The sequence below is a fragment of the Melitaea cinxia genome, chromosome 10 (assembly GCF_905220565.1).
Source record: "Melitaea cinxia chromosome 10, ilMelCinx1.1, whole genome shotgun sequence".
In the NCBI taxonomy this organism is placed as follows: Eukaryota; Metazoa; Arthropoda; class Insecta; order Lepidoptera; family Nymphalidae; genus Melitaea; species Melitaea cinxia.
Window position 1 is genome coordinate 17,202,723 of NC_059403.1, and position 16,355 is coordinate 17,219,077.

Below are 16,355 nucleotides of genomic sequence, written 5' to 3' on the forward strand. Positions count from 1 at the left end.
TTGGGATAAAAAGTGATTTGGGTCTTCATATATACCAATAACTGTCATGTGCGGGGATCGAACCGCCAACCGCCAGCGCAACAGCCACAAACCAGTGCTGTGACGGTTGCGCCAACGCGGCGTCAAATTAATAATAATAATAAATTTTTAATAAATGCTTAAAGTAATTTATGATATTTATTTTGACAGTCAATTTGTCTTGAAGGAGAAAGATTTAACTGTTTATCTAGTAGTTTAAATGTAAAACTCAAATGATATCGATAATATTAGACAATATTTAAACGTTAATAGTGACACATATCAACTTCGCAAACTTGACACAAAGCCTGTTTCACCATGCAATTGTGGATAGCGCTTTTTGACGGATGACGGTATCCAACAACTGTTTTGGTGTAGTGGTGTGAGTAGTCGCCTAAAACACCCGCTCGAGATGGATATTTTTATTTGTACGAATATTCTTTTCCGGTTTGGATGTCTGTCCTTGTGGACCTGCCCATCGTGCCTCGTAGAGCACGTTAAGCCGTCACTCCCGGGTGTTAAAAGACACCTGATAGCGATCGTTACTAGTAGGGAACTTATCCGCCAATTGGAGTGCCACAGTGGAGCAGCGTGGTCAATTAAGCTCGAATCTCTCTTCTCCTACATGGAGAAAGAGAAGCCTCTTAGCCGCTTATGCCCAACAGGATGTTACAGGCTGAGTGCGGTATCCAATAGATAAAAGTTTAACATCGATTATTCTTTTTAACCATCGAACTAAAGTATATTTTTGAGATATTTCTATTTGCCAATGTGAAATCTAAAAGTTGTGATTAGTTGAGGAGAAACAGCTATTGCCCTATTCACCACGGTTTTTCCCACGGTTAAAGTATATTCGTAACTTATGTGCGGGATAAACTGTATCCACAATCGGACAAACCGGTCTTCAATATTTACACTGTTTATACTGTGACCAATTTAACTGTACCTAAGAATAATTTAAAATTTAAATGTAATCACTAAAAGACAATAACTTCAGTCGTGCGTCGCTGAGACAAGAGCGCTGCGGTCACGGAGCTGATGCCAGGACAAAGGAATGTGGACGTTCACTCCTCGTTTCCTCATTCTGACACACTGACAGACAAACATCGCCTCGCTGACACACATTTAAATGTTTGATTTCAAATATTCTGAGTAGATTTCTAAGGTAATGTTCTACTAGTTATAAGTCTAAAACTAATGTCAATTCTAGATTTTTTTTTAGCCTTTTATTGACATAATTTATTGCCGTTCTACATAATTAATTAAGTCGAAATTTGTTTAAGTATTTACTTGTAAATTATTATTTAATTTATTTTAATGTTTAAGAACGATTTATTTTTTTTTTTTTTTCTAACTATATGTCAGTTCTAAATTACTTATTAGTGTCATCTATCTCTAGTGAATGTATGTAGTTGATAGATTTTTTTATGTTTGTGAATATAGCCTATTTGACTTTATGTTCAATGATAAATTAAGTATATTAAATTGTTGAAATTATAAAAAAGAAAAGCGATATAAAAACGAGTGCGCTTTAGACCGACTGAAGTAAAACTTACGAAACTTAACTTTTTCTCTTTCTATCTTCACTAACTTGTATCCCCCTCTCAACTTCCATTCGCATCGCCCGATCACACTTTTCGTAACGCTCTCGTCACGCATTTACCAGCTTACTCCCCAAGTCAAAGTCAAGCGTGCGTAAAAAAGTTTTACAGCAAAAGTTGATATTGTAAAATTTGAACTTTCTAAAATTGCTATTTATTTGCAATATCTAATGCGCATTCTATTTACGTATTGGTAAAGATCTGAACTATGTGACGTAAATATTTTGTATGTTGACAAGACGATCGAATTAGTTATTCAGAGAACAGTGTTCTATAAGACACGAGGAATGCGGCTCGCCTCTCGCTTTTGCGGTTGTATTTAACCTTAAATACATTTAAAATAGCATAGTAAGACGTATACAATATAATAACAGATCTAGTGATATTGTTAGATGCCTAAAGACACTATAACTTTGTGTTAAAACTTATGTATACGTTAATCAAAATCAAAAACAAAATCAAAATCAAAAACTCACTTATTCAAACAGGCTTCAAAAGCACTTTCGAATCGTCATTTTACAAATTACGATTTTAAAGTGGTTATTTTCTTAAAAGTAAAGCTACCAACGATTCGGAATGTTAATTCTGCAGAGAAGAATCAATAATATATAAACTGTGTTTTAGTACAAAATTAGTAACATGTTGCATGAAATACAGCGTCACTAAACGGCTTTAAAAACATAATATGAATAGTTTTTTTAATGTTTTAAGTGATAGAAAGGGTTCTCTCAATATTTAAGAATAAATAGCATTTAAAAGACTAACGTAAATTATACAAAGTAGTCAGAATAATATTTAAAGAATGTTTATTTCTAAATTCCTACTGCAACAGTAAAACAGCAATAAGTTACAGATAAGTAGAATGTAAGTAAAAAATTATTATATCTACTGAAAATGTTAAGTAATCTTTGACACAACAAAATTTAATTTAATTACGCGGTTATGTTAAGAAATTCAAAATTAAGAACTCAGTCAATACAACTGTACTTGTGCAATGAGATTATTATTTACTTAACACAAAAATTTAATCAAAATCTAATAATATATGACATAAACTCAATATATTTTTTTCGTGATGTGTTGATTTAAAGTTTTAATTATTTTATAACTAGTTAATTATATAGACTTCTTCTTTTTTGGTCGTCTTCCTCCATAAATGAGCTATCTAACACTGAAATAATTTTTCAAATCGAACCACTAGTTCCTGAGATTAGCGCGTTCAAGCAAACAAACACACAAACTCTTCAGCTTTATTATATTGAACTATAGATAATTAATTTCAGTTTAAAATATTGATTACATTCAATTATTAGTTCACAATACATTATTATGACTACTAAATATCATTAATGCCTTAGCCGTGTAATATAATTTGACATACACAATACACACAAATACATAGTTGATCAATGAGAAGTGGTAGTGGTAGTGAACTGCCTTGATACACTTGTCGTTCGGTGCTCAGCGATCTATTAAGCCCGAGCGCATGTTGTAATGTTTCAACCACTGTGTTGTAGAAACGCAGCACTCAACTTAATTAATGAAATATAGGCTTCTACATAATTTATATTATTTTTTTAACGTTATGTCAATTATATTTTTTAATCATTCCTTTGTAATACCGCGAATAATAGATTATACACGTTTGCAATCCAAGAAGTATCGCAAGCGCGTTGTCTACCCTACCCCCAATCTCCCTGGACACCTTACTCAACACAGGAACACAACACTGCTTGAAAGCAGTATTATTTAGCTGTGATCTTCTGTAAGGTCGAGATACTACTCCAGTCGGGCTGCTCTATATTTTGTGCAGGATATTTCCTGCTCTGTCCTACCTCATTTAAAGTTTAAAAGCAAGTATTACAGATAACAGCCTGCTGACATAAACACATAGGCTATATTCATGTTACTTTACTTCTGTTTAATATGGGTTTTCTGAATCATAATTAATAACTTTAATTATATTTTCACTAGCGTTTACGATTATCGTGACTGCTTGAATATAGGTCACATACGTATTAAAGTGCAATGCTTAAACTACACATTTTTTCCTTACTTAAAAATATATATATATTTAATTGTTTGCTTGAATGATAGCAAAGAAAATACGCTTACGCCTAGTTAATTCTTGAGTTTATCATTTAATGAATTATTCAAGCTGTTATTAGCGAGATTCAAATCTTACTCCGTTTGGTAAATTTTACTTCAATTTAGAATTCACCAGATAACCACTTAATTCTGCGTTCTTTCGTTAACAGTTTATAATAATGAAATATTTCGGAATAAAGAATCGTAAAATTTCGTAAGAAAACGTTCGTTCGTCTTCTGCTTTTAGTAGGATTTGTATTCAATAACGAAAGAAGAGAATGACTTTTTTTGGCATTTATTTAGTAATCGAATTCGTTTCAATTGAAAATTTTGTTTTTGTACATCTGATACATATGAATAAAAATGAATGTTGCTAAGCGTATAATTCGAAAATGGCTCGGCCGATTCGGCTTATTTATTTTTTTGTATGCCTTGAGGCCCACGGAAAGGTTTTAATACAAAAAAAAAAAAAGTAATAATAATAATAATTGTGTTTGCTCGCAAACGAAAAAAAAACCGACTTCAATTACATCGAAGAGTAATACAACGTAGATCGACGAAAAAATAGTAATACTTTGTTCGTATTCCATATAACGCGACATTATAAAATTGTAGAATTATATAATGTCCTACTGTTATTTCTAACATTTTGTTAGCGATTGTAGGCAAAAATTTCATAAAAGGCCCGTCGTCGATTCGCGCGAAGCGCTGACATCGCTTATTACGGCGGGTTTTTTAGTTGAAGCGGATTTATATTGAATTACGGTTTATGTCTTTTTTATTAAAAATATGTAATGTTCATGTTTTCACACAGCTCCGATGCACGACTGGAGTTTACCCCTTCAGATCAACTGTCTAAATAGGCACAAAAAGGCTTACTAGTCTAAGAAATATATTATTACTATATCAAATTGTAAATAAATGAATGCAATAACGCCATCTATCGGAACCTAATTGCGTTATTAGAAAACGTCTGAACGCCATCTCTAACAAGGTCATTCGTTCAGTAGATTTTACTGTTCAATTTTTTCATTCCGGGGCCTTAAATGAAAATCGATTCTTAAGGAGAAAACTCCAAAAACAGTCAAGTAAATACGCCATATCAGATATAGCTCAAAAAGTTCGAGTCAAATCTCAATTATATTTAAATGGGACCACATGACAAGCACCACCTATCGATTAAAAAAAGAATCATCGATATCGGTCCACCCAGTAAAATAGTAATGAGGTTAATATAACTTTGGTCAACGTAAAATAGCCAAGTAAATACCCAGTATTAGCAATAACTCAAAAATTAAAAGCTCAAATATATTTATAACGAATAAACTGCTACTCTCTACTCTAGTGGAATATTGTAATTTGATCGATAGTGAACGAAGTAATTTCATAACATTTTGATAGATGGCGTTGTGGCAAAGTATTGAACATGACCACAGTCGTCTTAACATCGTCATGTAAATACGTGTCATCAAAGATTACTCAAAAATTGCTCATTATATCTCAATCATATTTAAAACGGACGACATGACAAGTATTAGCTTTTGATTTATACAAAAAAGATCAAAATCAGTGCACCCAGTAAAAAGATATAACGTATAATACAACGTAGGGTGACGAAAAAACCGTCAAGTAAATACGCAATATTAGATATAACTCACAAATTACGAATCAAATCTCAATTAAATTTGAATGGGACCACGTGACGAATAGTAGCTTTTAATTTATATAAGAAACGTCAAAATCGGTGCACCCAGTAAAAAGTTATGAGGTATAATACAACGTAAGGTGACGAAAATAATGTCAAGTAAATACGCGTTATCAAAGATTAATCAAAAAGTAGTTATCAGATCTCGATAAAATTTATATGTGACCACATGATAAACATCAGCTTTCGATTAAAGTAAAAATTATCAAAATCGATACACCCAGTAAAAAGTTATTGCGGATTTTCAAGAGTTTCTCTCGATTTCTCTGGGATCCCATCATCAGATCCTGGTTTCCTTATCATGGTACCAAACTAGGGATATCCCCTTTCCAACAAAAAAAGAATTATCAAAATCGGTACATCCAGTAGAAAGTTATGTGGTATAATACAACGTAGGTCGACGAAAAAAGCGTCAAGTAAAAACGCATTATTAGATATAATTCGAAAAGTAGTTGTTAGATCTCAAATAAATTTAAATGGGACCAATCGGCACACACCACCTTTCGATTAAAACAAAATTTGTCGAAATCGGTCTACCTGGTCAAAAGTTCTGATGTAACATACATAAAAAAAAAAAAAAAAAAAAAAAAAAAAAAAATACAGTCGAATTGAGAACCTCCTCCTTTTTTGGAAGTCGGTTAAAAAATATTAGTATTAACTTTTGACAGAACGAAGTCTGTCCGGGCAGCTAGTTTGAAAATAAAATAAAATGTTTCAATTTTAAGTAAAAGCTACAGCATAGACACACGAAAAAAAAAAGAAATTTAGTCTTATCTGTAATCAAACAGCAACCAGAATTCACAACATTACTTTAAGAACGAGTCAAAATTTCAATTTTCTCTGAAAGTCGGTCATTTGCAAGACCTGACGCATGAATAAATTATATTTTAGGAATAAAAAAGTGCATAGTTTTAGTTTTTGCTGCACATACGAGTAATTAAACCTGAGCGGATACGCCAATCGTTCCTAAATAGATTGAAATAAAAACTAGGCTAAGTAGTTGAGATATTTGTAACATCCTGCTTCAACCTGTAATATCCCACTACTGGGCATAGGCCTCTTTCCTCATATAGGAGAAGGATCAGAGCTTAATCCACCACGCTGCTCCAATGCGGGTTGGCAAATGTATTCCCTACTATGAGTAACGATCGCTATCAGGTGTACATGATAACAGCCGGGACCGACGGCTTAACGTGCTCTCCGAGGCACGGTGGGAAGACCCACAAGGACTGCGCAAACACCTGTATGGCCAATATAAATGTTTGTCATGTGCGGGGATCGAACCCGCAACCGCCAGCGCAACAGATACAATCCATGGCTGTGACCGTTGCGCCAACGCGGCGTCACATTTGTAACATAATGAAATAAAATGTCCGTCAGTTGTTAGTGAATTAAATAATAAGTAATAATTTTATTAGGAGATCAAACGTTGATAAGTAAATTATTTTTCTTTATACAGCTAGGTCGACAAACAAACGAACAGATCACAGATTGTGATTACCGTAGCCTATAGACGCCTGCAACACAGGAAGTATCGCAAGTGCGTTGCCGACCCTACCCCCAAACTCCCCAGGAGCTCTGGTCACCGTACTTACCACAGGAACACAACACTGCTTGAAAGCAGTATTATGTAGCGCTGATCTTCTGTAAATACGATGTTCTTCCCCAGTCGTAGTACAGATCTTCAGCAGATATTTAAATGACGGAAATGCTAAAACAGTACAGAGATCCACAGATAGAGGTGTAATTAGCAATTACATTACAAAATCTTTTACAATTGCAACTATATTTCTTAAATCTGAATCATGTATTACTTTTAGATCTTAATAATGTAAAGGAAACCCAATTTTATAAAATACAATTACAATATCTGGCGGAGTACGTTGGTACGTGTGTGAACGGTGCCACTACGTTGCCGTAACTTTCATTATACTCTACTCTCATTCACTTACAAATGCTTAAAAGACCTAAATAATTCATTTATCAACAGCTGATGCTGTGAGGAGAGAATGAGACAGATTACTGCTTAAAACGCGTAAGCGACGCGCTTTGCATGGCACTTACGACCTTTTTCGCGTGATCATTGCCGGTAGGACAAATCACACTGGCCTACCTTCCTACGACTTTTTTGACACACGTTTTTTTTTTGTCACATCAGAAGCTTTACTATAACTTGTAGGTACTATATTTTATAAAGACATTCTTTATTGTTCACAAAATATCTTATATATAAAATTCTCGTGTCACAATGTTAGTTAACATCTCCTACGAAACGGTTACACCAATTTTTATTAAATTTTGAGTGCATATCGAGTAGGTCTAAGAATCGGCCAGCATCTATTTTTCATACCCTTAATTTATAAGGGGGAGGGTTAAGGGTGTTAATAACATATATGGCAAAACAACGTTTGCGGGGTCAGCTAGTAGATATATATGATTTCGTAGTGCAGTGAATCTTCTGAAGTTACAGCCATCGTTACCGACTTGTCAAGAACAGCTGTTTCATTGCACCGGATGTCAGGTATCATGTTATCTGTGACATCCATGACTTGACCTTCGTTAAGACGAGTATATTAGGTATCAGGTTAACTCTTCCGGATAGAAACATCTTAGTTATGAAGGATTGCAAGTCTTCGGCACTAGTTATTGGAGTTGTATTTATGTTTGTAACAGCTACGTGTCGTTCTACCAGATCGAAAAACGTTTTCAGTAACTGTTCTACTATGAGTTAAAGCCTAGCCTTACCTATTAGCCTGACCTTTCTTAAATAAAAAGCTATGAAACAACAGAAAAAAAGAGCAAATACAACTTGTAAACTTAAACATGTAAGTTTACAAGGTAAATAAAAAAAAATTAAAAAATAAAACTAGTAATCAAACCTTTACAATATACACGCATAATAGATTATATATATATTTATTTATTTGATGTCTAAATTAAGATAAATTAGTTGTTAAGGAATTCACGAAGTTCGAAGGCCACCTGTTTCTCTAGTGTTGCTATTATTGACATTCAACAACAAAATATTATAATTGTGTTTTGTGTTGTGGGTAGCAAACGAAAAAAACCGACTTCAATTACATCGACAAGTAATACCGCGTAAGTAGACGAAAAAAATTAACAAACGCACTAGTCGCCACTACGATTTTCGAAGATTTCCCTCGATTTCTCTGGGATGCCATCGTCAGATCCTGGTTTTCTTATCATGGTACCGCCCTTGGGATATCTTCTTTCCAGCAAAAAAGGAATCCGCAAAATCGGTTCATAAACGACGAAGTTATCCGCGTACAAACATAAATAAAATGAAAATATATACGGTCGAATTGAGAAACCTCGTCCTTTTTGGAAGTCGGTTAACAAACAAAAGCAGTTAGAAACTGAAAAACGATGGTCTAGCAAAATATATAAAAATACAAATTGATTTATTAGGAATTGATTGTTTTTTTTTTTTCGGTTTAGTGACAGACTGTAATATCGTGATTGGAGATGAACAAATTGAACAGGTGAATGAGTTTGTGTATCTGGGTTCGAAGTTTACAAGAGATGGAAAGTGTGAGAGTGATATTGAAAGAAGAGTGAATGCAGGAAACATGGTGAACGGAGCTTTGAACTCCTTTATGAGCAGTCGGAAGGTGTCTAAAAAGGCTCGTTTGGCTGTGCATGAGAGGGTGTTGCTTCCGACACTCATGTACGGAAGTGAAAGTTGGGTATGGCAGAAGAGACATGAAAGCAGAATAAATGCAGTTGAGATGAGAGCGTTAAGAAGTATGATAGGAGTTAAACTGAGTGACAGGATGAGAAATAGTGAGATAAAGAAACGGTGTGGTCTGAAAGAAGATGTAGTGACAAAAATTGAGAAAGGTATGCTGAGATGGTTTGGTCATGTCGAGAGAATGAATGAAGAACGACTGACGAAAAAAGTGTATAAGGCGAGTGTGAGTGGAAGTGTTGGAAGGGGTAGACCTAGGCGGACATTTCAAGACCAAATCGGGGATGTCTTGAAAAAAGGCCAGGTCAAGAGTACCCTAAACCGACGAGCATGTATGAAGGGAATAATGAAAGTGGATGAAGCGAAACAAGTATGTAAGGATCGTAGCAAGTGGAAAGAAGTGGTCTCTGCCTACCCCTACGGGAAAGAGGCGTGATTATATGTATGTATGATTGTTTTTTCTACATTTTTAATTTATTTCGAGACACCGATTTACAAATTTAGTTTACATTTAAGTATTTGAAGGCATTTTGATGTAGGTTTTGTTTTGAAAACTCACAAAAAAAAAACCTGATTAAAAATTGCAAATTTCTTTCCATCCGAAGCAATTTAAAGTAAAATTACCTCCAAGTAGGCCGAAGAGCACTTATTAATCGTCACTTTACAAATTAAATTTATATTACTTTTAATTAATTAATCCAATGTAAAGTGATATTATAGTATAAATATATAAAATAAATAAAATAAAATAAATAAATAAATAAATAAAAATTATAGTGATCTTGTTGTACAGAAATTATTATAACGCTTCCTAGTGATTCTTATTAGAAACAAACTACTATCGATTACTATCGACTCTACCCTATATACTTGAAAGGTGTTGGTAATACGCTTCAGCCTGTGATATCCCACAGTTGGGCATAGGCCTCTTTCCCCATGTAGGAGAAGGATCAGAGCTTAATTCACCACGCTGCTCAAATGCGGGTTGGCAGATATATTCCCCACTATGAGTAACAGGTAACTAATCTCTATCAGGTGTACATGATAACAACCGGGACCGACAGCTTAACGTGCTCTCCGAGGCATGGTGGGGCGGCCCACAAGGACTGCACAAACACCCAGACCACGGCAACATGCATGGCCAATAGAAATGTTTGTCATGTGCGGGGATCAAACGCGCAACCGCCAGCGCAACAGCCACAAACCAGTGCTATGACCATTGCGCCAACGAAAGTTTGACAATAGCTGAGGATAACTGACTAGCACATTTGGCGCAAACTTGTTATGGCGCAATTGGTACGATTCTCGCTAAGTCTGGGTGTAATATTTGTGATTACATATTTATATATGTATTTTTTCTATGTTTATTTATCAAAAAATAATATAAATATTAAATGAATATATAAAACTCAGGCGAAACCACTGGAAAGAACAAGTACTACACGGCGTCGTGAAAGAATGAAATTAATTAATTCAAGTTCCCTCAGTTATCTGACGGAGTTGACACAAGATCTCTGTAATTAGTTTTACAAAATTAAATTTATTTATTTAATACGTTGAGCGCTTCGTGTTTCAAATAACATTGCTTAATGGAGTTGTTTTAGTTTTAATGACGCTTAATTATTACTGATATTTATTACAAAAAAAGGAAACGAAATTAAAAAAATGTAGGTTTTATAAATATTTCTTTGAGTAATTAAACAGGTTTTTATTTGTATATCGTTGGCATACATTTAATTTAAACACAAAACGCGTGTTTTAAGAACTTTTTTTTATTGTTTGTACTTATTTTGTGTAGATTGTATTATCTTGTATATAAAATTCTCGTGTCACAATGTTAGTTACCATATTCCTCCGAAACGGTTGGACCGATTTTTATGAAATTTTGTGTGTATTTCGGGTAAGTCTGAAAATCGGCCAACATCTATTTTTCATACCCCTAAGTTATAAGGGAGGGATTAAGCGGGTTAATAACATATATGGCAAAACAACGTTTGCGGTGTCAGCTAGTAATATATAGGTACAATATCCGCTAACGATGGAAGAATAAGCTTATGCCCAGCAATGGCTTGATACAGGCTGATTAGTAAATTATATAATAAAACGAAAAACCATTACGTCATACGTCATGGAAGGGGTGAGGGGGGGGGGGGGGGGGGGGGGGGTTATCGACGAGTTTGACAATGTGTGACAAAGGGAAGGTCCAAAATTATAATGCTTATATCTAATTGTTAGTTAAATAGAAATAAAAATTATGTCAAAGTTGATGTTTTAATTTGAGACGTTATAATATGTTGCACGTTGCACTGGGTAGGGGGTCAAATAAATGTGATTAAATGGGAGAAAAAAAGAACGGGTGAATGGTCCAAAAATCGTGAAATTAGTGTGTCGTAAGTTATGGATCGGCCCGTAATACGAGTAAGCATACACACACGCAGCAGAAACCGCGAGACACGTCTAGTATGTAATACAAGAGATACTAGTTACACAACACAGGTATCAATTTATCGCTATGATTCTTTCCAACGCACGCTGTTCACGAGTTATCCTTCACGCTCTGCGGTCTGCGTATGTTAAGTGTTAACACTGACAGCAGTTGCTTACCGCATTGATTTATAGCTGTTCATATAAATAATTATAAAATTTATGTTTGTCGTCTATGTGTACTGAAACTTTTGATCCGATTGTGATGATCATTATTGCGAGGTTCTGGGAACGCCTGTGAGGGCTCCTGACCCAAAAGATCGCTGTCGCGTAGACCATTCGCCTAAAGTTCTAAAAGGTATATGAACGGAATATTTACACTACCGCCTTAGAAATGTCTCCTCAAACATTTCACATTCTCTCGTTAGCGAACGTTCGAGTGGGTCGGCGACTCGTTTACTTCGCGAGTGTTCACGTAAATTTCTCGGACGTGTCTAGCGTACGATTAAACATTGCAGCAGATGGTTTACTATCGTAATACAAACAGCCTATTTTATGGTTTTCTGATTATATACAAAGATTTGCAAATTGTTCAGACTAAAGTCTAAGCCTTTGCCTATGATAAATTGAAATTAATGAAAAGATTGAAAATATGAAGAGATAATATTCTATATTAATTACTTAAGGAATAGCAACGTTTTAAAGGCATTTTTCGATTACTGCTTCAATAGAGAGTAATGTGCTCATTTACGGCCTACAAACATCAATAGAACTACAATGTATAACCTCAAAAACTAGCTTTAGCACATGACATTTCCATCTAATAGTTGCGGCTAAAAAATCTACAAATCATTATTAAGTTTTAGTCTATGATTTTTTTTCTCTAATAGGTATGTTTTTAGAGAAGCAGCATAATATCTGAAAAATTTAGTTTCGCACGTGACTGCTGGGTCTCGACTCAGGGCGGTGAAAAGCTGTGATTTATGGGAGAGTGTTTGTCCGTCATTACGCCACTTTCCAACATATTAAACATGTCTATGAGAGTGCGAATGTGTTGTTCATTGAAACTAATAACTGAATAATTTGTTTAAATACATTTTCACTCAATTAAGTTTGCTAACTATTATTAACGTTTACATTGTTACGTAAATTTACTTCAAAATTCAATGTAAATAATTGGGTATACTTTTAAATTACATTATTAAAACAAAATATTTTTTTGCTGTTCTACACAAAAATGACTAGCCAAAAAAAGAAATTAGCATTTAATATATAAAATTCTCGTGTCATCGTGTTAAACATTGAACTCCTCCGAAACGGCTCGACCGATTTTAATAAAATTTTGTGGGCATATCGGGTAGGTCTGAGAATCGAACAACATCTATTTTTCATACCTCTAAGTTATAAGGGGGGGGGGGATTAAGAGTGTTAATAACATATATGGCAAAACAACGTTTGCGGGGTCAGCTAGTAGAACTATAATTTTTGTTCTTCAAGCAAAAAAAAGCTATAGAGAATGATTTTTAAAATATGCGCCCAAATAATAAAACCGCTTCCAATGCATTATTTCAAGTTGGCATTTGAAGTGTGGTTGCATGTTGCATACACGCCTGGTGTCGTAACTCACACTTTGTATGTGAACATCTTGACAGATGCGTGCGATTGGTGACAACAGTTGTGCAAGGAAATCTAGCGCAAAGTTGGACATTGGAAATATAATGTTATGTATGTACAACATACATAAATGAATAAAAAATAGTTGTCAGTAGAGTTGGCTTAAGTTGGTTTTTTGGTGGAGTGGAAGAGAGATAGATGCGGCGCAAGCGTACAATTAACGTAACGGCAATAAGTCATCCTTTTCCGTGCATGCAGTCGGCATTCATCGATTTATTGGATGTCACGTCAAAAAGACTTAATTTTGGTGCTTCAACAGCTGCTACAAAACTGGTCAGTTGAGAACATAATCTGTAATTTTAATTGTATTCCAATAGCATTATCTGCTAACCCGCAGTGGAAACAAGTTCCAACCTTTCTCCTACACAGAGAAAGAGGAAAAAGGAAAATTCTCATTTAGCAAAGCAACGTATGTTACGTTTGTTCAACAAATTTCCTGAACATAACTTTTAAATATATAAAATCGCGGCCGGCTAGCTGGAAATAGTTTAAAATACTAAAATGTACATAAACGCTACGTACATTCCGTTTGGAAAGTCTATCTTTTATATAATTTGATTTCGTTTCGTTCATTTATGACTCACATACAATTTCCGTAATAAAATGTGAATTATACCGTTTCTTGATGAATTAATTATTTTGTGTACTGAAAAAGACTGCGTTTAGTTTTTTTTTTTTAAATATTAAATTCATTAAGTGAAAAAGTTTTTAATGAATCGTCTGTTTATCATGGCTTTTTACCTGCGAAAATTGCAACATTTTTGATAATATCGATATAAAATACAAATATAAGATATTCTGTATATTTTGCTAAGTTTGAAGGGAGAGGTTTGGATAAAGATCTGGAAATATCACAAGGAGAGGGGGTGGGGGATACAAGGAGATATCACCTGTATTTCGTTCTCGATGTCTATGTCACGATGCTTAGTTTTCCAAAATCAAATCAAATTATACCGGTATTTGAAGGTGATATTATGAAGATTTAATTTTATTTGCACATGGCTGTTGGTTTTAGAGAGGGGTAGCCTAAACTCTTCCCAAATATCACCTTAGCGGGGGGTAAAAACTTGCTAAAATCATCATCATCACGTGATTAATTGACCATCTCTTGTCTACCTACCCAATCACATTATAACCCGTTTAGTTTATAGTAGCGTTAGGACTAGGTCAGCTAACAAATGTGCTCACCTGGTGGTAGGCGATTCCGTAGCTTATAGACGGCTGCAACACCAAAAGCATTGCAAGCACATTGCTGACTCTATCCCCAATCCCTCCCAAGAGTTCTGGTCACCTCACTCACAAAGCAGTATTATTTAGCTGTGATCTTCTGTAAGGTCGAGGTACCCAGTGACTACTCCAGATTCTGAGCAGGACATCAAATAAACATGATCCTCACAGACTTTCACATTAAAATACTTTTAAAAATTAACCCATAAATAACATTATTAATGTGCAATATATTCCATAGAAATCAATGTTAAGGTGTTATAATCTATGCAAAAATTCAAATTACATACGGTACTCCGATCACGTCACAGATTCGAACCCGCGACCTCTTGGCAGAGATAACTTCACACGGAGCCAACTGGGTCGTACATTACCATACTCAGATTAACATACTGTCCACGTGAACTGGACCGTTTGATACGTCTTGAATAATAAATTACATACTTTCATTTTTTAATACAGAACAGAGCTATTTTGTTGATTTTTTTTTATTTTTAATAAAAAAAAATATAATAAAAAAGTGTGTGTAAGAACTTTTTTATTATATTTTTTTAAATAATAAATTTGTGCGTGTGTGTGTGTGAATTACGAGTAAATTAAAATTAATTTAATGTTAAATAATATTAGACCAATTTTTAAATATAAGTACGATTACGATTCAGCCTGTACATCCCACTGCTGGGCATAGGCCTGTCTCTTCACGTAGAAGTAGGATCGTAGCATCGACCACACTGCTCCACTGCGGGTTGGCGAATATACATTTTTTTAATTTTTAAAAATGCTACTAAGAAAATAATATAAAAAACAAAAAACGAACGACTTATAAAACTATCTAAAGCTAATATTCAACTTCTTTGAAAACTTTCTTTTAACATGTCATCCGTCCAACGAGACGACAAGATGAGACGGGAAACCTTTTCTATGTGATATAATAATTATCTCATAGCTTTATCAATCGCAGACGCCATAACGCTTTTACGTAATCTTTTCCGTTCCGACTTTCTAACTTATTGATAGTAAATGATTAGTTTTATGTATATACATTTATTACAATAAATAAATAATTATTAATAGATTAAAAATGGAAAAAGGATGTATCTGTCTATGAAAACGATATATTTTTTAAATCTTTAATCTGGTAAGCGGACGTACAGTCCAACTGATTGTAAGCGTTGCAGGTATCTATAGGCTACGGTAATCGCTTACCATTAGGTGAGCCGTACGCTGGTTTACCGACCTAGTTGTGTAAAAAAAAAAAGCGGTAACCATAAATACCATAGCCAACGGATCACAAGCGCGTTTCCAATCCTTTCCTAACTTGAAGTATTATTTATTTGTGATATGCCAGGGGTTTATTTTCTTTCGCATAAAGAACCTATTTATAAGTGATCTGTATAGTAACTGTTACTTTTATTTTATTTATTTATTTAACAATTTATGTACACTAGGAAAGCAAAAGGAAATAGCTCTTATAAACAATGCTGGTACAAAGGCACTACTTATCCCATGATGGAATCTCTTCCAGTAGTCCTGCTACAGGAAACTTATAAAACAGTCGCAAAATTAGCGTGTACAATCTAAACATATACATAATAAAAATATAATATAAATACATAATTATACAATATATAAATAAATACATAATAATTTATACACACGTAGATACAAATAATACGATACTTATACATACACGCATACACATATACGATACATAATATAATACATACGATAATAAATTCCAATACGCATAAGGACACTTAATTAAATTGATTTTAGACTAGGATTGATTAAGGTAGAATTTTCTAACTCTTTTCTTAAATAGCGATAGTGTTTTGCAATCGCGAATTTCATATGGTAGGGAATTCCAAAGTCTAACGGAATGTACAGTAAAGGAGTAAGAATAAAAATC

At 34.2% G+C, this 16,355-nt stretch overlaps 1 protein-coding gene across 1 annotated transcript in view; it reads right to left on the bottom strand.

Annotated features, from left to right (window-relative positions):
• LOC123657028 overlaps positions 1–16,355 on the bottom strand; it is a 72,566-nt gene that overhangs the window by 3,770 nt on the left and 52,441 nt on the right. The window lies entirely within an intron of this gene.